Source organism: Lemur catta, chromosome 5 (genome assembly GCF_020740605.2).
Source record: "Lemur catta isolate mLemCat1 chromosome 5, mLemCat1.pri, whole genome shotgun sequence".
Lineage (NCBI taxonomy): Eukaryota > Metazoa > Chordata > Mammalia > Primates > Lemuridae > Lemur > Lemur catta.
In genome coordinates this window covers 17205228-17228845 of record NC_059132.1, presented here as the reverse complement: position 1 = coordinate 17228845, position 23618 = coordinate 17205228, and the positions used below count along the sequence as shown (strand labels likewise).

Here is a 23618-nt window from a genome sequence, read left to right as displayed (position 1 = left end):
CTGGAATTTTTCAAACCGTTAGTGCGTCTTTGATTGGGCAGGAATGATATTTATTTTCATTTAGGTGGGCTGTATGGAAACAAATTTAACCTCCAAGACCTGTTCTTGATCACCCTCATTTGTGTTGCAGCTCGGAACAATGTATTAATATCATTTTTCCATATCCAAAAATAGTTCTGATTCCCATATTACTTTGTGCAGACCCAAGTAACATTAAGTTGTCCCTGTGTTTGGCAGGTCCCGTGGAAGTGTGAAGCAGCCTGGCACATGGAATAAGAAGGGAGTGGTGGGGGCTGAAAGTGAACTAGAGAATATGTGCCCCACTGAAGGCATTCGGTGTTATACTACAGACAGAGAGACGGACAGACGGACAGACATAGTGTTCTGCATGCTGTAGAGCTGTAGGGTTGCAGATGGAGAAAGCATTTAGCATGCTTTCCAGCCTCAACTTATTATTTTTAGCCTTTTTTCTCCAAAACATTCTCCCTTGATTATCTCATCTTTGCCTTCATGATAGCCCTGGAAGGTAGGTACGTGGGACTCCATTTTCCCCACTTCACATTGGAAACAAGCATTAAAAATTCAACTTAACTTGTTAGACGGAGCCAGGGAAAGGGTCCTGGACCACTGGTCCTGGCTGTTCCTCCACTGGCCTTTCCATTTAGTGCTTTCTCACCCACTTGATGGCACCCAAAACCTTCTTCCAACACCATCCTTGCACCCCATCTTCTCAGCAATGTCTAATCCAAAACCGTCTTCTCTCTCCAGTTGCCATTGACCTCCACTTCCCCAGGTAGAGTTCAGTGCCTCCGCTTCTGGGTTTCCACGCCACGGAGAGCAGACCCCTTTAATAGCAGCTACCAGGTTGACACTAGAGCCACCTACTTGCATGTCTGTCTCCCTCACTGAAGTGTGAATTCCTCAAGGGCAGAGGCTGTGACTGGCTCCATGTCACGTTCCTTCTGTCTATCATAGCTCCTGCCATGTGGTCAGCCCCCAGTGAATACTGCTTGAATGAATTTGAAATGTTAGTGTGCACCCACACACACACACACACACACACACACACACACACACAACACAGCAACACAGAGAAGTGTTAGATCCAGCATCCCCAATGCTAAATGCTTTCTCCATCTGCATGCATCCACAGTGCCTGGTTGGCAAGTCATTTGATGTTAGAATTATCCTGAGTCAGAAAAGAAAGGGTAAGAGCAGCTCTAGCCTGTCAGCAGCACTTAGGTTGCTAGAAAATGTTCATGCCAGGTAACCTAAAAGTGCTGGGGAGTCTTTTTTAGAACACTCAGGTGTTGTTTATGTGGTGCCAAGCATCTTTTAAAAGGTTGAAAAGAGATGAAGCCACAGAGAAAAATGCTACAAATAACATTGAAAACTTAAATGCTAGAATATCTGGGGTTTCTTTGATTAACAATTAATAGCCTGGAATGTGCATATGGACCACATTCCCAAGGCTAAGATTCACCAGGGACCAATTTATTGGAAGAGAGAAAGTCTCCTTGGATGCTGCCTAAGTGACATCTTTTGCTTCACATAAATAAACTTGGTTTCTCTCCTTCCACCTCCTCTAGAACAAGATTATATGAATTAAAATCCACAGGATCACATTCTAAAGACAATTGTGCATTATCTTGAGGGTAGTAAAGGTGCAACCTCAGAGAATCTCGTGTTGGATTGAACAGCACAAGTCACTTCATCCTATATTTATCCACATGTGGATTTCTTCTCTAGCATCCCCTCCAAGGACCATGTAACATCTGCTTGAATGCCACTACCTACAGGAAACTCACTCCTATGCAATAAAGCCCATTTCATTTGTGTACTGGCCACAAACACTAGAAATTCTACCCTTCTATTCACCCAGACTGTTTTTTCTATCTCTTCTATTCCTTGGCCCCTGTTCTTTCCTCTGGAAACAAAGAGAATATATGCCAGCGTCCTCCCGCAGGACTGGACTGCATAGACTGGCTTGAGTCTGCCCCTGTGCACACCAGACCCTGCCTATACAAGTTGCCAACTCTCCTGAGAATCCTAGTTTCCTTCAGACCTTCACCTGACTCAAATTTCACACCTCCCCACCACCTTACCCATTTACTTCTGAACACCTTCAATATAGACGTGCATCTTGAAATGTTACTACATCTGTGAGTACATTCTGACTATATTTTTTAAAGTAGAAATTGAAGAAGTATAGCTTCTCTGGATCAGAACTTTGACTTCTATTAGTGGTTCATTTGGACCAAACACATCCACCAGTGTCTCATGCAGAGCTTATACTGATGTGAAACTCCCGAAGCCTTTTTTATATGTGCTTCTGTGGAATAATATTTCCCCATCTAGTACCAATTGGTTTTTTTTCTTTCAACCTAAGTGCAGAACTTTACACTTAACCTTTAGATTTCAGTTTGGGGGTGCTCTGGATATTTTTTGGATCTTCATTCTCTTTTCCAGAATATAAGCTCATTCTCCTAGCTTTATGTTCTCTTTATGTTCTCTACAGATATGATAAAAGATGACTGTTTCTATGCTCATTCTCATGTGTTTTCTCAATGTGCATACTAAGCATGTCCAGGAACAGAGCCCTGTGATACATCATTAGGAATATGCAGAAGAATAGACTTCATTGGGCTGCAATGAATGGCTGAGTGGGTTATAAGAGTTGCTTTAGTGGTAAACAGTAAATGCATAACAGCGTCACCATAGATCTTACCCTGAGATTGCAAACTCAAGGGCCCATAAAGACCAGTTAGGCAATATGAATGAATGAGGTAGCCAAGGGTTAGTAAGGGGGAATAGTGGGGCTTGTGGTAAAGTGGGAAGTGCATATTTGAATCAAAAGCATTAAAATTCAATTAAAAGGAAAGACACCATTTTGCTCAAAATAATGTATGTTTCTGTATGTCAAATGAGGACAGCGGGCTGCCCCTGAGCCAACTCTGCTCCAGAAAGCAGCGTTAGACCAAGAAATGCACTTATATATTCCTCCTCTGCAGATAGCAACCCCCTTCGCCTAAAGATTTCTTGGATAATCACCTCTGTAAAGCAGAGCTGGGCATTTTTCCTCCTTGGCTGGTTGGTAGGACATTGGTTTACTAATTGGTGACTTCTTGCTGGAGCTGACATTGTCACTGTTATTTCCATTTATTGTTGATGTAAATACTTGGAGAGCTCCGTTTCCTGGCTAAAGACTCTGGGGGCAGGCTAGACTTCATTCCCACTTCCCGCCATCCCCAGCAACCTGCTGTGGGTGATCCCGGTACCGGACAAGATGGACCACTTAGATTTGGCTTTCTCTAAGGCCATATTGTACGTTGTGTTAGTTTCCTATTGCTAGTGTAACAAATTACCACAAATTTAGTGGCTTAAGACAGCACAAATTTATTATCTTACTGCTCTGGCGGTGCGAAGTGCAAAAGCAGTCTCAGTGGACTAAAATCAAGGTGTCGGCAGGGCCACATTCCTCTGGAGACTCGAGGGGAAAATCTGTTCCCTGGCCTTTTCTAGCTTTTATAGGCTGCCCGTATTCCTGGGCTCCTGGCCCCTGCCTCACATCACGGCACCCTCTGCTTCTGCAGTCACATCTCCTCCTTGGACTCAGATTTCCCTGCCCATCTCAAGATCTTTAACTTAATAACATCTGCAAATTTCCTTTTACCATGTAAGGTAACTAATAGAGATAGGGGAAAAAGCCCAAGTGTTTTTCCTACTCTCACACAATGAACACAACACTCTGACATCAGATTCTGATGTTAAAAAAAAAAAGCCAATTTTTTCCTATGACTGCCCCTCACTTCATATGCCAATCGCAAGTACCAGGTTGTGACCTGGGCTTCTGACCAGCTGGCTATCAATGAGGGTTTCCATGATCCCCTCCATGAGTTTGATTAGTTTGCTAGAGGGGGTCACAGAACTCAGAAATATTTTACTTACATTTACCCATTTATTATAAAAGATACTACAAAGTATATGGATGAACAGCCAGATGGAAGAGACGCATGTGCCAAGGTATGAGAGAAGAGGCATGGAGCTACCATGACCTCCGGAAGCTCCCCAAACCCTGTTCTTTGGGTTTTTATGGAGGCATGAATGATTGCATCATTGGTCATTGGTGATCAACCCAAACTTGAGCTCCTCTCTCCTCCCTGAGGATTGGGGATGGGGCTGACAGTCCCCACCCTCTAATCATGCCTTAGTCTTCTGGTGGCCAGTCTTCTGAAGCCATGGAGAGGCCTCCAGCCACCAGTCATCCCATTAGAATACAAAAGAAATTCTTATCTCTCCAGAGAGCCCAAGGGTTTTAGGAGCTGTATGCCAGGAAATAGGATGAAAACTAAATATATATTTCATAGCATCATGGTAACATAGTCCAAGGTTCTAGGAATTAGGATGTGGATGCTTTGGAGGCCATTATTGTGCTCAGCACACACATTCTGAGTCACCCAAGGCCAGGGGGAGGGAAGAAGCACTCCACTGTGTAACCCTCATTCTAACTGGCCCAGGAGGCTGGGGTGGTGAGTGTGGGAGGGTGTTTCGTTGAGAAGGAAGGGGCATTCCACTGGGACGTAGGTGACAGTCCCATTCTCCCTGCGGTACTAGAATAGAAGGCAGAGAGAGAAGATGGAGCCCTCTCCCCTGAGTTCAAAATTTAAAATGAGAAAAGTCTTTTTTTCCTCCTCCCACATTTAACCCTGAAATGATGTAACCCAACTGAGAGCAAGCAAAGCAAAAATACAAAACAGGAATAGCCTGGTAATAAATCAGTTCCAGGGGGCTACTCTGTAGGACGGGAGCTGCAAGGCTAAGACTTTCTTGTTACTTCGAGAGAAACCCCTCTCCGAAGCACCTGGGCTGTGAAGAGAAGGCAGGACCCTCAGCCGGATCCAAGAGCCGGCTTCCTTTTGGTTTTTTCCCAGTTAGCTTGCAAGGAGTTAATAGTAGCTCTGTGGTGCTGGATTCAGGGATGTGTGTGACGTAGATGAGATTTGGCATTAAAAATGCTAAATAATTACAACTCTGAATTTTCTCATGTTCATTCACGAAGGTGTGATCTTTCCCACCTAGTGCTATCACTGTTAGGGTGCATGAATCATTAATTTTTGCCCTAATCCCAGGAGATAAATTTCTCCAAGGAACCCAGCAGCAAAGAGCAAAGCCTTGAAACCTACTTAGGAAGAAATGTGTCAGCCTTCGTGGAGATTTTCATTTCCCAACCTGGAAATCATGTTGACTGGAGTAAGTGGAAGTTTCACTGGCGGGTGTTGATCAGTGCTGGGTAGGGAGGAGGGACGACCTCTGTGAGAGCCAGTTTTATCTCAGTTTGTCCTCTGACCCAGGAATTCTGAGTCCTGCAATGAAGTTCTTTGTCTTGGAAGAGAAGCTAGAGTGCTGCTTGTGTGCAGAGTCATTGATGTATTTTTTGTAAAACAAAACTACAAAGCATAAATTTTATATGTATGTGTGTATATGTCTATATCCAAATTTTATCATAATCACCAAGGATTTGAGACAAGAATTTTTATAGTTCCAAGCACTATAGAAATATTTGTTAAGGTGAGCAAACCTGTTATGTTTCCCTTCTAGATATTATTCATCTTCTTGTTTTAGGGTATAAAAAGTTTCCCTGAAAGCCTTTCTGTTTTGGCTTTGGATGTAACAGTACCAGAGCTCGAGGGCAGACTTTCGACTATAAAGAATAAAAAAGTTCTGGGGCTTAAGCTTTGGTTGAGGACATCTCTGTCTTTGTGGGAACTGAAACAGCAAAAAAGAAGTCCTCTGGTGGAGACTTGCTTGGGTTTTTCTGCTTGGGACAGCTGGAGACTCCTGCAGGCTCCCTTGCTTGGGAGGGAGAAGGGGAGGAGGAGAAGGGAATGAGAACTCTGTGTTCCTTCCTCCTTTCTTCATTTCAACATGCAGCCAAGGAGTTATCGTCTCTTTCAGGAATATCTCAAACTGTTAGAGTTCCATCAATTGATACTGCCTTAATTAACTCTATGCTTTTAAAAACTAGGGGGAAGAATACTAATATTAGCAGTGTATTGCCTGTGTCTTCCATGCGCAGAATGTACCCGTGCCATGATTCTCACCCCTGCCCCCACTACCATATCTTTGATAAACTTAATAGAGAACCAGCAGCAGGAGATGCTTGAAATGATATTTAAATTATTTCAGAAAGGCTTCCAATTAAGCTATTGAGAAATGTGTATATGAATTTGTTTTAAATTGTAGGTGGGTGACTTGCTTTCCAACTTTTGTAGGGTTTTGCGAGTTTAAGTCGAAAGTAGAACTAATAAAAGCACAATTGAACTTAATATATTATGTCAAGATTTACAGTAACAAATTATTGTTTTTCAGCTATGAAGATATCATTAAGCATATGCCAAGCAATCAGCACATGACTGTAATAGGTTCATGAAGGAAAGGCTTTTTCTAATCGTATTCAGTGGTGTTTTTCCCAAGACAGCAACAGCTTTTATAAAATGATGGTTATATCTCCTCATTATAGAACCTAATCTCCCCAAAAGACATTCAGCAGCTGCAAAATGCTAGCATCTTTTAGTTGTAAATTGTTTTTTATTATTTATCCCTATTTAACTAAAGACGAAACGGCCATCAGATGATTTAACAAGACAAGAATTTAGTGGTTTTAACATTTGACAGCGCCCAATTGTTAGCCCATGCATTGATCTGTTTAGATCTGGGCTTAATGGTAATTGGTGGTTTTTTTTTTTGTTTTTGCTTTCATCCATCTATGTACTGTGTAAGCTGAATATGAGTCTTCAGAAGGCAAATCCACATGATGGGCTCTGTCTCTCTGTACCAAGGAAAGTGTAGTTGTGTGTGCTCCTCGTAAAGTTTAAGAAATTGCAGAATTGGATGAAAAGGAACACAAGTGTCCTGTTGTAAGTCAAATTTTGATAGTGGGTGTCATTACAAACTGGATTTGTTACCCACAGAGTGGTAGAGGAAAGTCAGAAGTTGGACCCCTCTGAGTGATGGATATTAGGATTTACTGGAGCACGTCTTGCTGCAAATGATGCTCCGCAGTGGGACACAATTTTTGATTCTTAAGAAAGTGATCATGCTCTGTTTGAGACTGTTCTGTGGAATTTAAAAATAAAATGGCACTAATGAGTTTTCGCATCACTCCATTGGTAGAACTCTCAGGGGACAGCCAACCAATTTAAATAAATAAGGTTCCGTAACCCTATGGGAGTTTACAGGGATGAGACATCCATTTTAATCGAGGCTTAGTTTGAGAGGAGGAAATTTCGCTCATAACATACTTTTAAGTAGACGGCTACAGTGTGATTTTGCGGGGATGTTCCTTTGCTGCTGTTTTAAGGCAAATGTTTGCTTTTCTTTACAAGACTTGGCATATTTTCCTGGAATGGTTGAAGCAGTTTCTCTACCATTAATACTGCATGCCTTTCTAGAAGGGTGGGTCACTAAGAACCTATTAAGCAATTATTCCATTCCACAGACTATTGCAATTTGCTTTCCACTTACTCTGTGCAGACTAAAGTTGTGTATTTGTGGCCATTTTCTAACCAAGCTTTAGATTTTCAACTCTATAGATAGAAATACTTCTTCCAGTTTTGTGATAAAATAACTCAACAACAGCAGAATTCAAATAAGATCCCCACCACTGCAAAACAAAAACCTTATTAAGCTTTACATAAATAGGCATTGCCCTGTCATGATAACAACTGGGAATGTTGTACTGTTGTGAATCTACATTTCTACTTATTCAATAATTGTACCCGTTATGCTGTTTACCTTTTCATTTGTATTATTTATATATCAACCAAAGAGTATGAACACTAAAAAATAATTTCAGATCACCTATCTTCTATTTCTTTTTATTTTAAAAGCCCTGAAGATATAGTTTTCCTATAAATAATAATAAAGAGGCACTGTATTAATATTTCAGCAAAGATCTCCATCTACTCACACTCACAAATACATACTCTCTAATATATACGCACGCCCCTCCCTACAAATTAACTGTGCCTGGGGCTTGCAAGAAAATCAGGTCAAGCTAAAGGAGAAATAAGAGAACAAGACCAAAATTAATTTACTACTCTATACCACATGTGAATACGAGTTTGCAGGGGGAAGAAATGGCTTATTTTTGGGAGCATTCCTATCCCTGTGTTATGTTGAGAGCTTTTAACTCTGAGGTACACACAGCCTCATCTAGCCTGGACAGAAATGAAAGTTCAACTCTCTCAGCTTGGATTTTATTAAATTTCATTAAGTCAGATAAAAGAGAGCTGCCTGCTTTGTCAGTTCTGTTCCAAAACATCTAAAGGCCCCTTTTGCACCTCTTTCTTCTTAGAAGTAAAATTGTGAATAAAACCGTGATTTGCCTACCTGTCTGAGAAGGGTTTTGTAGGCAACAATTAGGATCATTTTCAAATATTTAGAATGGTTTGAAATCCAGTGATGTCTTTTATCTTATGCTATGTGTTAAGGCAAGCACACAGCATTTATATGTAAATACAGGAGGACCGATGCTTCTTTAACCGTGTGTATTCGTGAATCACTGTTCGTGCCTTTCTCTCACACCTGCATTAATCCGCAAAACATATTGGCTTTACCTTTGACATGCAACCAGATTCTGATCTTTGTCACTTTTTTCACTACCACTGTCACCCCAGCCTAAGCCCCAGGCACCTCTGACTTGGATTATTGCAACCTCCTTCTAATGGATCTCTCTGCTTCTGCCCTTGCCTCCCTTGGGTCTGTTCTCAACACAGCGACTATTAATAAAGTGATCTTGCTAAACCGTACATCAGGTCATATCACTCCTCCCTCGGAGTCCTCCAGCAGCTTTCCATCTTGCCCAGAGCGAAAGCCAAAGACCTCACAGCACCTTGAGAGCCCCCCCTCCCTTCCCTGTCTCTCATTCCATTCCAGGCTCACTGACCTGCTTGCTATTCCTGGAATGCACAAAGCATGCAGCCAGCCTGGAGCCTGTGTTTGTGCTGTTCACGGTGTCTAGAATGTGCCTCCCCCAGACATCAGCACGGCCCCCTCCCTCACTTCCATCAGCTCCCTGCTCCAACGTTATCCTACCTGGGAGGCCTTCCCTGATGACCTTATGCTCAGGACCACCCACCTCTTGACCACTCCTCTGCTGTTCCCTAGTCCCCTTACCTTTCTCTGCTTTTCCCTGGAAACACGCACAAATGTAGCTTGTGTTTACATAGCATATATGTGTACGTACGTATTTGTGTGTGTTTGTATATGTGTGTCTGTCTGGTCTGTAAATATTTATTTTGTGGTTTTGTTATTGGTTGTTGTTTTTGCTATTATTTATGTATTGGTTATCCTCTCTCCCCTCTAAAATATGAGCTCCAAGAAGGCAAGGATTTTGGCTTTCTGCTTCATAGCCCCAGTCTATACGATAAAGCCACGCATGTATTAGACACTCTCAGAATATATGTTGGAAATGGAAGGAAGGAAAAAAGGAAGGAAGGAAGGATGCACAGGAATGAGGGAGAGAGGGAGAGTAGAAGGGAGGGAAGCATGGTTGGTTCGAGAATCTCTTTTTAAGACTGGTCTAGGAACTCTGATGGAAATTCCCTACTAGTCTTTTTATCTTTCACGCGATCATTTATTTTGACTTCTCTTATGCTGAATAGAAACTATTTTAGTTTAGGTACACATATGCCAACTCTTTGCTTAAACAAACAATGTGACTAGTTTTCAAGATCAGAGAAAAAATAAATGAAACCAGGGAACCCACCATTCCAATTTCTGCCTGGACACTGACCAGTCACTCCCTCCAGCCCCACTTTGCCAAATGAGTCGAGGAAATGCATCCTTACCTCCCAAGTGAACATTAATTACTGTTTGCAACATGCTTTGAGATCCACAGATGAAAGCAGTCATAAAAGCAAAAAGTGTTATTACATTGGGAATGGTTATAGACTCTCATTTAGCTCTGGAAACCGATCAAGCGGGAATGTTGAATCATGAGACTAAGGTTGGCCAAATATTACACTTGTTATAATTAATTTGAGCTTAAGCTTCAACACAGTGACATGTTTCCTTTAAATAAAGTTAAGTCCTCTAAGGATGCATGAATCTATATGGGTCTTAATTTCCAGCTGGGAGCTAAAATTTTTCAGATGTGCAGAAGGCAGGAAGGCAAATGTGTCTCTGACTTCTGGTGAGGCAGAGAGAATATCTGGGCAACTGCTCACTTCTGAGACATCTTCTGAATAATCCTTGTCTCCTTTACCCCATGGGACTGTGTCAAGAATGCTCACAAAATTATGGGGATTTAGAGCTGGAACTGAATTTAAAGGGCCTATAATCCTACTTCTCATTGAATGCAAAACATCTCCTACTGCCTTGCTGCAAGGGCCACACAAGACTGGAAAAATAATCCCTGTGCTGAGGAGCTTGTTATCTTGCAAGGATGCTGATTCTGATGTTATTCAACAACTGTTGTTATAAAGCTCTTTGCATGTTTATCCACTTTGTCAACAAATATTTATTAATCATTTTCTGTGCACAAGTGCTTTGTTAGGGGCTTTGGGAGATGTTGAGATTAAAATCGACAATGATGCAGACTCAACAACCACCTAGAGCAATGCCCTAGCCTAGGAGAGAACCCGAAATGTAGTGGTTATTCAATAAACGTGTGTTGAGTGAATGAATGAAAGAGTAGATTACACTGTAGAAAACAATAAAGTACATGCCTAAGGAAATATGATACCAGGTAGAAGGTGTGTAAAGGAAAGGCATAGATAAATGCAATATATATCAAGCTGAATTTGCCTCCTTTTGCTAGTACTGACATCTGAACCAACTTATAAAAGTCCATTTCTTCTTCCATGGGTTGTGGCTCAATTATTTGAGGATTGCTACAACTTCCTTTACCTCTTTTCCAGGCTAAGAGCTGCAGGGCCTTGAACCTGTTGAATTATTTCTAGTGCATATGTCAATCTGAATTTCCTCCCTTGGGCAACTCAGTATCTCTACTAGGCTCTTAAGAGGCCAGCCTAGAATGGAATGGAACAACCAATCCAGATGTGCTCACACCAGCAGAGAGTACATTAGGTCTCTCTTCTGACCTGGACATGCTTCTCATACTATCTCATACTGCATTAACTATTTGCTCATGGACCCCTTCTCTCCTGGAACACATCTTTGCATCTTGAGAAAACCCAGTGTTTCGAAGAACATAGTCTGGAAAACAAAAGTCTAATGTTACGTGTGTCATCTGCAGAGTGAAGTGGTTGGTTAGTGATATTATCAAGGTTCCCCAGAGCTAGCATGCAATGGATTTTATCCATAGCTTTCGTTAACTTTATCTGGATCATTCTATGACTTTTGGTAAACTCAGGAAAAGAGCAAGTGATAACCAGAACGCTATTCTAAATAGAAGTGTAGCAAAAGCAGTAAGCAGCAGGACAACCCCAGCTCCAACTTCCAAGATGTATCTGGCATGTGAGAACTGCATAAATTGTGAAACAAATGAGCTAAGAGCCACCATTGTCTCTGTTCCACATCTGCACAATGTGGCAAGTTTTCATAAGAAGAGAAAAAGACTGAGCATTTTTGCATGTGTCAATTGATGCCGACACTTCAGTCATATCACTTCCACCATGATCGCGTTTGTGAGTTGCCCACACGAACCTGTTTGTTCATGCTCGAAATGACACATCATTGCATCACCTGACATGCAAATTTCCTCACTCACCTTAAGTCTTTCAGCACTTCAACCCTGGTTGATAGTGACTTCTTTCTTGGCAACTATGATTATGTGGAAACAATGTCAAAACAAATCTTTTCCCTTTTCACCTCCTGACAATCACTCAGTGGTATGTCTATTCCAGAGTCTCTGCCGGTGTCTGTCTTTATTTACTCCCACCTTCCTTCCTCCCTCTCCTCCATGGCTTCCCTTGCCTAATTCAAAATGCCCTCAAGAAGTTGGGCAGAGGCATCTCAGGGTTGGAAGGAGTGGGAGGAGAAAGAACTGGCTCTTAGCGCATGGTGATGTTTCAGAACCATGGAGAGCGGTACCAGGTGTGGAGACCAGGGAAAATCCATTTACTCATCCATCACCTGTGGTTTGGGGGGCCCATTTGGTCCTGTGGGGGAGACGACACAACTCTACAAAGAAGCTTTGCAGTAAGAACCGTCCTCGCCAGGGCTTGGGAGCCAAGCCTTACATCGTCACATACAAAGAACAGATTGCATCTGGGCCCAGGTGCCTGTCCTAATGTCAGCCGGCTTGGCATTTACCTTCCTTTCCCAGGCTGACCCATGAAGATGGGGCAGGCTCTGGGGCATTGTTCTAACCGTGCAAACGCCATGGCCATTGTGTCAGCATGGGAGAGCTGCCGGTTCCTTTCCAGCCCAACGCTGTAATTTTATCAACTCTGGCTCAGAGAAACCTATATTTATAATGCTAATTAGGAGGGCACACATTTAATTTGAGTGGAAGACTATTTGTATCTCGCTGAGCCTGATAGCACAGGGCTCAAGCGACAGCAGTCAGAGGCAATGCGGGCCTTTCTCCCTTCTCCAAGTGTTTGAAACAGGGCTTACTCTTGCCAAACAATTTCTCTGTTGGATTAAAAAGAGCGAGCGAGGGAGAGTGCTGAATATGCTGGAGCTCAGAAAACTTTGCGTTTATCTCCTGCCTGCATAATATATTTCTCTGTGCACTGAGAAAACATGCCTCTTATGTTATCTAATTGTTTCCTGACACATTTAGCAACATTTCACACTCTTTAAAGTGACATTAACATTGCTGACACTGGAGGTACTTTCATTAGATGGGCTTTGAATTGTAGCCAGGATTCACTGCAGGTCTTCAAACAGGCTTGTAAAAGGCGAGGAAGGCATTATTTATGAAAACAGAAACTTGGCCACCAGTGCCCTGTGGGTGTGTATTAATTTTGCTGACTCTAGTCAATTTAGCGTGTGTATGTATGTACATGAGCACATGTGTGTGGATACACATTTAAAAAAAAAAAACTTCTTGTGAGCTGAACTAAGCTTCATTGTCCGGCAGACAACAAGGCTGCGTGGATATCATGGGAACTTCTGAAACATCTCTTTGTCCACAGTTTTTCAACCACAACTAAGGAATGTGCTATTTCAGACACAAATCAGTCACTTCACACCCAGTCCCGAGGCTGAGTAAGCACGTGGCTGATGTATATAGTCAGCAAGATTATCATGCTCCCAGGTGTGGAGTTCATTCTCCTCCTTTTTCTCCTTTAATACTTTCTCATGCCCTCTAAGGACAGTGTGTGTGTGTGTGTGTGTGTGTGTGTGTGTGTGTGTGTGTGTGTGCGCGCACGCATCAATGCATAGTTTGCCCTGGAGAGCGCTGCAAGTGAGCCTTCAGAGAACCGTACTCTGCAAGCACCCGCGTCTTCAGGGCCTAAAGAGAGAAATTGGAAGGTTCACTCTGACCTCCATGAAGAAAGTACGCAAGACTTGGAAAAGGTGGGGAAGATGCAAGTCAGGTTGTGAATTTCTGCTAGGATGCAACCTCCCATGTCATCTTGGCCCAGTTACGAATCTCCATACTTGTCATGAGGACGGGATAATACTTAGAAATTTCAGGCTGAAGAAGAGAGCTCACTCCAGATTGCCTAGTGACCTCCACCCCCCTGCCCTTTCCAGGCAGCCTTCCTGCCTTACCCTAGTTAGAGTCGGTTCCTCTTCTCTCTTTGCATCGTTAACGTCATCATGACGCTCTGTGGCCACGCAATGCGTAATCAGAGAGATCTGAATCAGTATCTTGACTTTGCCCGTTACTTATCGTGTAACCTTTGTTAAGGCCACTGATCTCTGTAAGCTTCAGTTTACTCATCTGTAAAATAAGGATAATAATAATACTTGCCGGATAGTATTGTTGGAAGGACTATATACGTTAGTCACCATGAAATGTGCTAAGTACACTGCCTAGATCATCATGAGTGCTTGAGAAATGCGAGTGAATATCAGTCTCTTCCGCCACAACGTGGGCCCCATTGTGGCTGAGACCATGTCATCGCATTTCTTGAAAGTACTAGGTGCTGTCACGTCACAGTACAACAACATTGCATGTGCTGACTGAGGCCTTGAGAGGACAAGAAGTTTGGTGGTAAGTGACACAGCTAGCTAGCGGCTAAGTAGCCACAAAAAAGAATCCTGATGACCTAACTCCTAGTCCAGTACTCTTTCTAGTTATACTACCTGTGGGGATTATTCAGATGTAAGGCAATGATTTTCAAACATTTGTTCGGGGGAGGAGTAAACCAATGCATATGCCATCCATGTCCTGACATCCGTGTCAAACTAAGCCTAATACCAGTCTAATTTATATTTTCAATCTAGTTTCGAAACATTTCTACATATTTGTGGGGGAGCTTTTCAGGCTTTATATTGGCTCATGGTGGGGAGACTCCCAAGGCATCTAATCTTTAGCATCTTATCAAGGACCGCTCCGTGAAGAATGAATGGGGTACCGTGAGTGTGGCCAGCAAAGAGGAGAAATAGTTCAAGCATCTGCTGCCTAGAGCCCATGTTTTATTTTTGTGGTCCCTAAAGCACGTAGGAAAACACAGCCTTACAATTGAGAACTGTTTGCTATCTGCAGACAAAGCCTTTGAAAAGGAAAGCTTCCAGTAATGAGAATGAAAACAATTGCCATTTGTAGAGCACTTTACCATTTGCAATGCACTTTCATCTATGTTATTATTTAATCCTCAAAAGGTCCTGGAAGGAGAATAGGACACTTATCTCTTACCGTTTTTGTGCATGATAATAATACTTACCATTTACTTCAGAAAGTTCATATAAATGTGTCATTTAACACTTATAATAACCAGTGAAGTATGTTTATGTGCATTTCACTTATTAAAGAGTTGAACACAGAAAAGTTAGATGACTTGCTCAAGGTCACCCAGCAAATCAATGGCAGAACCAAGATTTGAAATTTATTCTGGTATCAATGCCAATCACATTGTCATAGCAGCAATTGGTACCTCGTCATTCCAAATGTAATTAAATTCTGTCTTCATTTTCTGTGCAGTGTGGTATGAACTCTAGAGCCAGAATGCTTGGGTTCAAAATCTTCCTCCCAACCAATTTATCCCCTCTGTAGTTCAGTTTCCTCATCTTTAAAATGGGGATAATATTATATCACCTATCTCAAAGAGTTCTTCGGGGATTAAATGTAATAATACATGCAAATGGCTTGGAAATAATGCTTGGTGCATCAGAAGGGCTCAGTCAATCTGACCAAGTGGCAATATGATTGCTTCCATGTACCCGAAATCGCAAGAAGTGAACATAAAAATGAGTAGGATACATTCCCTTGCATCACAGAAGATAATTTTTCCAAGGGAACCCTTTTAAAATTAAGTTTTGGCATGGGTATATAGTTCCTTTAAATCTGTCTCTAGCAGTTTTCCCCCAACGAAGCTCTTATAGGTCTCAGGAGGGCAAGGAAGCAGTCCAGAGTGTCTTGGGCATGTTACTCAGCACAGAGACACAACTCGGTAGGTGACTACATTGTCCACACAGTTTAGCACTTTCATCTGCAGGTTTTAGATAGTGTTGGGTCACATCTCCCAAGGAGCTCCCTAGGGTGAGAAATTTTCATAATTAGAGTGGAATCACATCTTACACAGGGGTTCTTATAAAGAAGGTGGTTCTTGAGCCAGGTATTGAAGGTCTTTAGGAGGAGGTTGAGACCACCTATTGGGGGTGGGGGGCGCACCTTCCATACACAGGGAGGGATAGGAAGAGGGAAAAATTCACATTCTGTACATACTCGACAGTTGCTTTGGTGTGGTTAGAGCACAGAGAATGAGGGGGTCTGGCAAGGAGGAGTTGCCATGCGAGAATTTGAACTGTACTATGTAGGCAGTGGAGAGTCTTGGGAGGGTTGAGAGAAGGAGCATGGCCTGAATGAATTAGTGCATTCAGAAAGATGTTGGTTCTTGTATGAAAGGGAGAAACACACTAGCAAAGGATAAAGGAACTAGAAAGCTAGAACCAACCGTAGCCTAGACAGTGCTGTCCAATGTGGTAGCCACTAGCCACATGTGGGTATTTAAATTGCAGTTAATTAAAATTCAATAAAAGAAAAAATTCAATCCCTCAGTTGCACTCGCCACATTGCAAGTATTCACTGGCCCCGTGCATTCAAAATTGCGGTCACAGAACATGCTCCTCAACACAGAAAGTTCTCCTGGATGGCATTGACCAGAGCATGTCACCAAAATGATAATGCCGTTTCAGCTTAGAGGAGCTGGGAGGTGTGTACTTAAGGCGTCTGTCAAGCAACCGGGAATTTCTGGTCAGAAGATATTTGAGAATCCGTTGCCTTCTGATAAACAGTTACGTCCCCGTAGTTACGGTGGGTTTGTGCCTTCATGAGAGGAAGCTGCACAGACTCACTGCACTTCGCCTCGTGAAGACGAAAGCGCCAGCATTAGCTGAAATTACAGAAATCATATTATTTCAAAAATAAACTCTACTCTCCATCTACAGCCTGATCTATATTTGACACCTTCCAAAGTGCAATGCTGCCGGGACGATGTGAGATATAAACACTCGAGGTGCTCGGGAGATATAGTAACAGTACCCAAGTGCAGGGGGCCCCAAACTGTGAAGACGGTTCATGCTTGAGTCCCTGCAAGAGGCCCTTTAACTGGGGCGAGTCCAACGGCACGCCACCCTCCCAATAAATTCTGCATAAATAGCTCGTGCGCAATCGGGATAGTTTTGCCAGGCCATCTGAAAACGATTTGTTTTCAAGAAAATGCTTAACTGGGCTTTAGTGAGTTCAGTGAAGTGTGAGTGAAGAGGGCAATTAGGTCTTCTGCTGTAAAAATAAAAACTTTACGCGGGGTGATGTGGAATAGAGCAAAGCCAGTCGGGCTGATACTGCCTCATTGAGAAGACATAAGAGGGCATAGTGAAAATTCCTCAGGTGAGGTTAAATAACCTAAAACTGAGAGGAAACATTCTCCTCTGAATCTTCTGCCTCCACAGAGGAGGCCCAACTGTCTCTTGACAAACAGGTCTCTCTCCCCTCCGGAGAAAAGCATGCTGTGACTTCCCTCAGTGACAATTTGACTCACTTGAAGGAAAATATCCTCTCTCTAACTTACATTTCCCAATGGCAGTTAAGTTTATTTGCTTAGTGTTTTCTTGGGTGAGGGGAAAGAACTGACTAGATCAAATTTTTTATTTCCAATACCTGCTCAATGCTTATAAATTGGGGGGGGAAAAAAACGTTACTTAGAATTTGACCATAGAACATGAAGAGTATTCACCTAAAGCCTTCATGCATACTAACCCAGGGTTTCTCAACCTCAGCACAGTTGACATTTGGGGTGGGTGATTCTCTGTTGTGAGGGACTGTCTTGGGTATTGTGGGATGTTTCGCAGCATCACCGACCTCTACCCACTAGATGCCAGTAGCGCCCCCAAGCAAAGTCTCCCCCGACATTGCCTAATGTCCCCTGGGGAGCAAAATTGTCCCAGCTGAGGATGACTGATCTGGTCTAACGTTAGCACTAAGTATTAGCAGTCCGGTACCAGGAACATGCATAGGTAGTTAGATACATAGACAAGTTTATATAAATATATTATGATATAAATATAAATATAATATATATGTATTTTAATTTTAAGATGTTATATTTATTGGGGGTAATTTTGCATTGTATAATTATGATTGAAATTACTGACTTTGTTCTTTTTCCTTTTAATTTAAGATGAAGGCAAGAAATTGAGCACCCCAAGATAAATATGGTTATGTAAGGCCCAGTGCCGGTTAGAAGGTGCTATGAGTTCCTCCTAATGCTAAGGACAGAGAACTGCTTATAGCGTATGCTTGACTGGTAACAAGTAGACAGCCATCTGCCTGTATCTCTTCCCCACTCTTTGATGCCCACAATATTCTTATAAATAGATTAAATACTTTTTATCATAAATGGTTTCTCTGGGACCCTACAGGTTTGATTTCTCATGATTTAGTAGGAAGTGAGTCACCTTAAGCAACATAAGAACTTCATGATTCAAGAGGCAGAAGACCTAGAATTTATTTCCAGTTTTTCTACTAAATAATTGTATGGTATTGGCCAAGTCATTTTCCCACTTGGGCTAGGTGGTCAGCTTTAAGGAGGATGCTTTTGGTTTTAAGTGACAAGAACCAAGAACCAACTCGAGCTGGCTTAAAGAAAAAACAAACAAAAAAGAGGATAGGATGGAAAATAAATTGTTCATGTATTGAAAGATTCAGGGCCAGGGTTGTTTCAGGCTTGGAAGGACAGATAAAATGGGATAGGCTACAAAGTCAGAAATGGAATGCATAGTACAGAGACAGAAATAAGGTAGGCATTATGACAGAAATGAACATTTGCAAAAGAGAAGTAGGTGGTCACATCTACTGGAGCCTTTTATTTGGGGCAGAGGAGAAAATGAGCATGAGTTGGGTGGTATGACAGAAGCATCCAATAGGTGAATTTGAGTATAAGGCAACTCTAGGTTTAGGAACAGCCCATCGTAGTTTGTGACAATACATAAACCTGAGTCCAGATCTTGCTTCGGAGCATTGGGTGTATTATTCACATCCCTGAGTCTCTGCTCCTGTTGAATAACGGACAGTGCTCTTGGGGGTAATTGCGCAAGGGGCATAAGTGACGTCACCCAACCTGGTGTTTAGCACATAAAATAGACTAAGCAGCTGTGCTGTGGCTTCACCCACTTTCCCCGTTGTGGTGCATAAGATCAGCTGGAGGCAGGGAGTCCGGCTGCAGTTGTGTCCGGGCACCCTGCTGCAGAGTAGCCTTGGCTGCCATGTCCCAGTGCCCCCCCCCAACTGAAGCCTATCGTACCTTAATGAAGACTGTCCTGTCACACAGCCCTCTGCAAACTAGGCAGGACTTGAACAATCTGATGCACTTTCCTGAACAATACTCTTATGAAACTTACTGGCAAGTAGAACCATCCTCAAAAAAAAAAAAAAAATCATTGAATGCAAACAAAAGGAGAGCAATATCTCAGGGACTGAAATTATTTTTAAAAATAATGTAAGTTTTTTTCTCCCTTTTCAATTCCTTCAAAAATAGGGGCTTCATAAACCCCAAACATGTAGGGGAAAGTGGATCATGTCATCAAGCATCTGAAGAAATAGCAGGTATTAGGAATTATCATTAGGACAATTGTTTAAATCCTCTGTTTGAATTTAAATTTAAGTTGTTTAAATCCTTTTGCCTTTGTTAATACAGTCCTTTTGCAATACTCAGCTTTAACACAAAAGCCATATTTTTATTAAGTTCTTAAACTTATGAAGCCACAGAGGATTTTCAATTTTTGACTCAAGAATTTCTTTCTGTCCTTACAAAGAGCTGGCACTGTGGCTATTTCCAGGAGAAGCCCTGTTTCTGCCCATAATTAATTACCTCCACTAGGATGATTTCCATGGTGTATTCTAGAAAAGGACCCATGAGTTTGGGATTCACATCTTGTTCATTTGTTAACAATCACTCTTGTGTAATGTAAGAAATAGTAGAATGAACCATTCAAGGCTTGAGCTTTGGAGTTGGATGACCTGGGTTCAAATCCTGCTCTGTTGCTTGCTAACAGTACGATGTTAGGAAAGTTAGTTCGACTAATTCTCAGTTTCTTTAACAATAAATGGGGCTGATAATATTACTTAGTTCATAGAAAAGTCAATGTTAAAAGAGAAAAATATATGTAAAATATTTAGCTCAGTTCTTAGCGCAAAGAAAGATCACATATATAACTGGTAATGAGGTCGTTGAACTTATTATTTTGGATGCAATTATTCTTAGTACTGGTTTTTTTAATGTCTTCTGAGCATGCCCCTCTGCTCCACCAAATATCCTGACATCCCGTCACTACATAAATCAATTATGTGTTGCCTACACTGAACATTTTAATATCTGCTTGTTATTAATCTGTTGAGTGAAAAAGAACCAGTTGTTTTAAGTGAATTTTGGAGATTGATCTGCAACATGCCCTCTATTGTAAATTAGTGACTATATTAACAATGGTTGGGCAGAGCAGCAATTTCACTGATAATATTTACTGCCCTGGGGATGGAAAGGAGACTGTGGTCCTTTGAACTTGGGGAACTAAGTCTGGATCCAAATCAGTTTAAGGAGCAAAATGGTGCCATAATTGATTGAGTCAACAGGAAGTAGAGCAATGTGGCTTCAGCCACAGATGGTGTAGGACAAAGTTTTCAGGTGAGGCTAGAACAGTGATGAGTGAGGACCTGCAGCATGTGTGTCAAATAAGCACTATGTGTCTGCCACCTCCCCACCCACTTCCATGTCCAGGACATTTCTAATTGATGATGTCACTGTTTCCCACTGAATCCGGGGCTTCCATGAAATTCTTCTCAACACGGCATTCCAAAGAGCCAGTACCAGTCTGTCAGAGTTAGCATGAAACTGCTTTGCCTGACTACGAGTCTTTTAATCAGAAAACTTTCATGAGTTAAAACTGCCATTGAATCTTACTCATTTGTCAACATATAAATTAGCGAAATTTGAATTAGCTGCCATGTTTGAGGTCATGGGGAATCCAATCACACAGATAAGTTTAGTTAGACTTTGATTCACATGGGAGCCTTGGAAAACACACACATACACAACCACATACACACAGGACCCTATGAGTTTAATGAATGACAAATCACTGCCTTTGCATGTTTCTTTTTGCTTTTTAAGAGATCACTCAAACTTGCTTTTCTGTATATTTGCTGGAGACTCTATAACCATAAAAAATGGAACTTCCAGCATGGTTTTAGGGTCAGGGGGCTTCTGTAGCATATAAAGTGGGAACCAGGTAAGTGCCTGTCACCTGGTCACATGCCCATTCCACGCTATGTATTTCTGCAAGAAATTGCGGTCTATCAAGTGAGCCTGTATAAGTTCCAGCTTTCTCCCCTGTACTTTGGAACCTGCTTGTGTCTGTACAGATGGTCTCTGTCTGTAGGAATAGTCAGGGGGAAAAGTGTAGCATAAGTGAACAAAATTAGCAAATGACAAAGCAAATAGAGAACAGCATACCACTTGACTGGGGGCAGATCTAGGAACTCTGAAATTTCCCAAGTAACGGGGGGTCCCAGCAAGCAGAGTCGAAGGAGCTACCAAAGCATGGGACTTCTTAGGAGCAGGGAAATAACAGGAATCCAGCAGTTCTGTGATGTGTATTCTCAGTGCACTGAAGTAACCCCAGTGCTTTCATTGTGTTATGACTGCTCTTCCATTGTCTGTATTTGTATAAATTAAAAAGCAGTTCTGTCTGTACTATATGAAATGAATTCATGCTGAACAAAATTTCAAAAAGTTCATGTAAAGAATGATTTCACAGCAACTATCATATCAGGCTCCTAGAAAATTGCACTTGAACTTCAGTTCCACCTCAGTCACTCAAAGGAATTTAAAAATTGGCTTCCAGCCATCCTTGTTCTCCAACATGCAGTTTCAGATATGCCTCAATAACACAAACTTTAAAGCCTATTGATCGTGAGTTAAAATCTGCTCCTACCCGAGCCTTGCTGCTAAATGGACGTCAGCACCGACTTCACAGTGCCTTGGTCAGGATTCCTCTGTGTTCAGGAGCCTTGAAGAAGGCAGAGGGTAAAATGGCTATGAAGGAACCACTTTGAACTTCATAACAAAATTACAAGCAAAACTTTGAACTCTGTCAGATGATAGCTGCTGTAAACGGTTATTCAAAGACATGTTTCCTATTTGAAATCTGAAGAGTTCCTTGGGATTGGGAGATGGGAACCCGAAAACATGCTCTCCCATAAACCATCCCCCTACTTTTATGTCACTTCTTCCCTTTTTGTCACCATGCTGTTTGGGCAAGCACCATGTAGAGTGGCTAGAGGGTGAATTTTGGAATAGACAAACCCAAGTCTGGCTCCCAGCCCCTGGCCTCAAGTAGCTACGTAGCTTAACCTCTCGGTGTCTCAGTTTCTTCATCTATGAAATGGGAATGTATTATCTCATTTTATGAGAACATATAATAATTCTACCCTCACAGGGTTGTTTTGAGGATTAAATGAGCTAACACATGTAATGGGACTAGCACAGTAAGTGGCAAATAGTTATGGTATAATAAACACCAGCACTTAAAATATACATAATAACAATCATTATTAGGAGAGCTGTGGGAGACGGTATTGATTAAATGTTAGCACTGATTGTGCTGAAACTCTGATGTGTTCAGTCTACCTGTGCCCGAGCATCTGGCAAGACTGTCATGCCTTATGTGACTCCCAAGCAGCTGCAAATGAATTTAATTTTTCAAATCAAACTCCATTTACCCCTTGATCAATCTTAGAGATGACTTGGCTTCATTGTTACTGTGTTACTGGACAGGACCCCCTAGCATTTAAGCTTCAACAGCATCTTGTCTCCTGTCTCTTTCTGCCACTCCCATCCTCACGGGGCAATAGGCCAGGCTAGACCAGGGTCCCTTTTCTCTTCCCCACAAAATCATGTCATCACATGTCACTATCTGGCTCTTTGTCACGCTGTACAGAAATGGCGTATTTACCTGTCTGACTCCCGACTGGGCTGTGATCTCTCTGAAGGCAGGGATAGTGTGTCATTTATTTTTGTATCCTCAGTGTCTAGCAAAGTGCACATACCTTTTAGTGAACCAAACGAGCCCATAAATAGCATTTAATGCACTGAATAATAAATCGGGAAACTCAAATATAAACATGACAACAAATATTGACATCCATTCGAGATATCTGAAAATGCCTGTATCCATGTAGTACATCTAAAAGCAGGAAAACACATTTCTTTAGACTCAGGCACTTCTTACCTGAGTTGAAATGCTAACCTGATTCTCAAGTTTGTTTTCCCAATATCCCCCTCTTCCCTCCACACCCCCAGTTCAGGGCATACCCTGTGGGCTCATTTTCCTGCGCTTCCTCGATGAACAAACCAGCAGGCCGGCATTGCAAAGGCCCCAAGACGTAAACATGCAGCAGGTGAGAGCACAAGGGGTGATTATCCTCACCTCACAGTTTGGCTGCCAGAAGCTCCCTGCCATGAGAAAAAGAGGTTGCTGCAGCCTCTGGGTTGGAGAAGAACTTCCTGACCCAAGGGCAGCTCCAAGCCACGGCCCAACATCTGCCAGACTGGCGGCTGCTCCTCATGGCTGGAGTGGCTGTGCTTCTCTTTGCAGAAATTCTCCCATGGTGTCCCGAAAAAAAAACCACGTGATGGAGAGTGTGAGGGTATTAATGGCCAACTCTTTAGGATGCAAATATGTCACCCTTTCCACTTCTCTTCCTCTTCTACCCCAAACTAATTAATTTGTTTTTAGTCTGCCTTATTTATATGTTCATTCATTCAGCAGGTGCTATTCTTTAGGAAGACATTGGGGATGTCAGGGTGAATGGAATAGAAAAGATGCCTGCCTGCAGCTGGTAACGAGAGCCGTTAAGAAACTGAAACAGGCTAATAGGCTAGAGTGGTAGTTGGGCAGCCTTCAAGAAGGCAAACATGGAAGGTTGACTGAAGAGAAGAAGCAGGCGTGTAAATACAGGCAAGGTGGTGGGGACAGGG

General features: G+C 42.2%; 1 protein-coding gene across 4 annotated transcripts in view; it reads left to right on the top strand.

The window, feature by feature from the left end:
* TENM2 (teneurin transmembrane protein 2) overlaps positions 1 to 23618 on the top strand; it is a 1161672-nt gene that overhangs the window by 801508 nt on the left and 336546 nt on the right. The window lies entirely within an intron of this gene.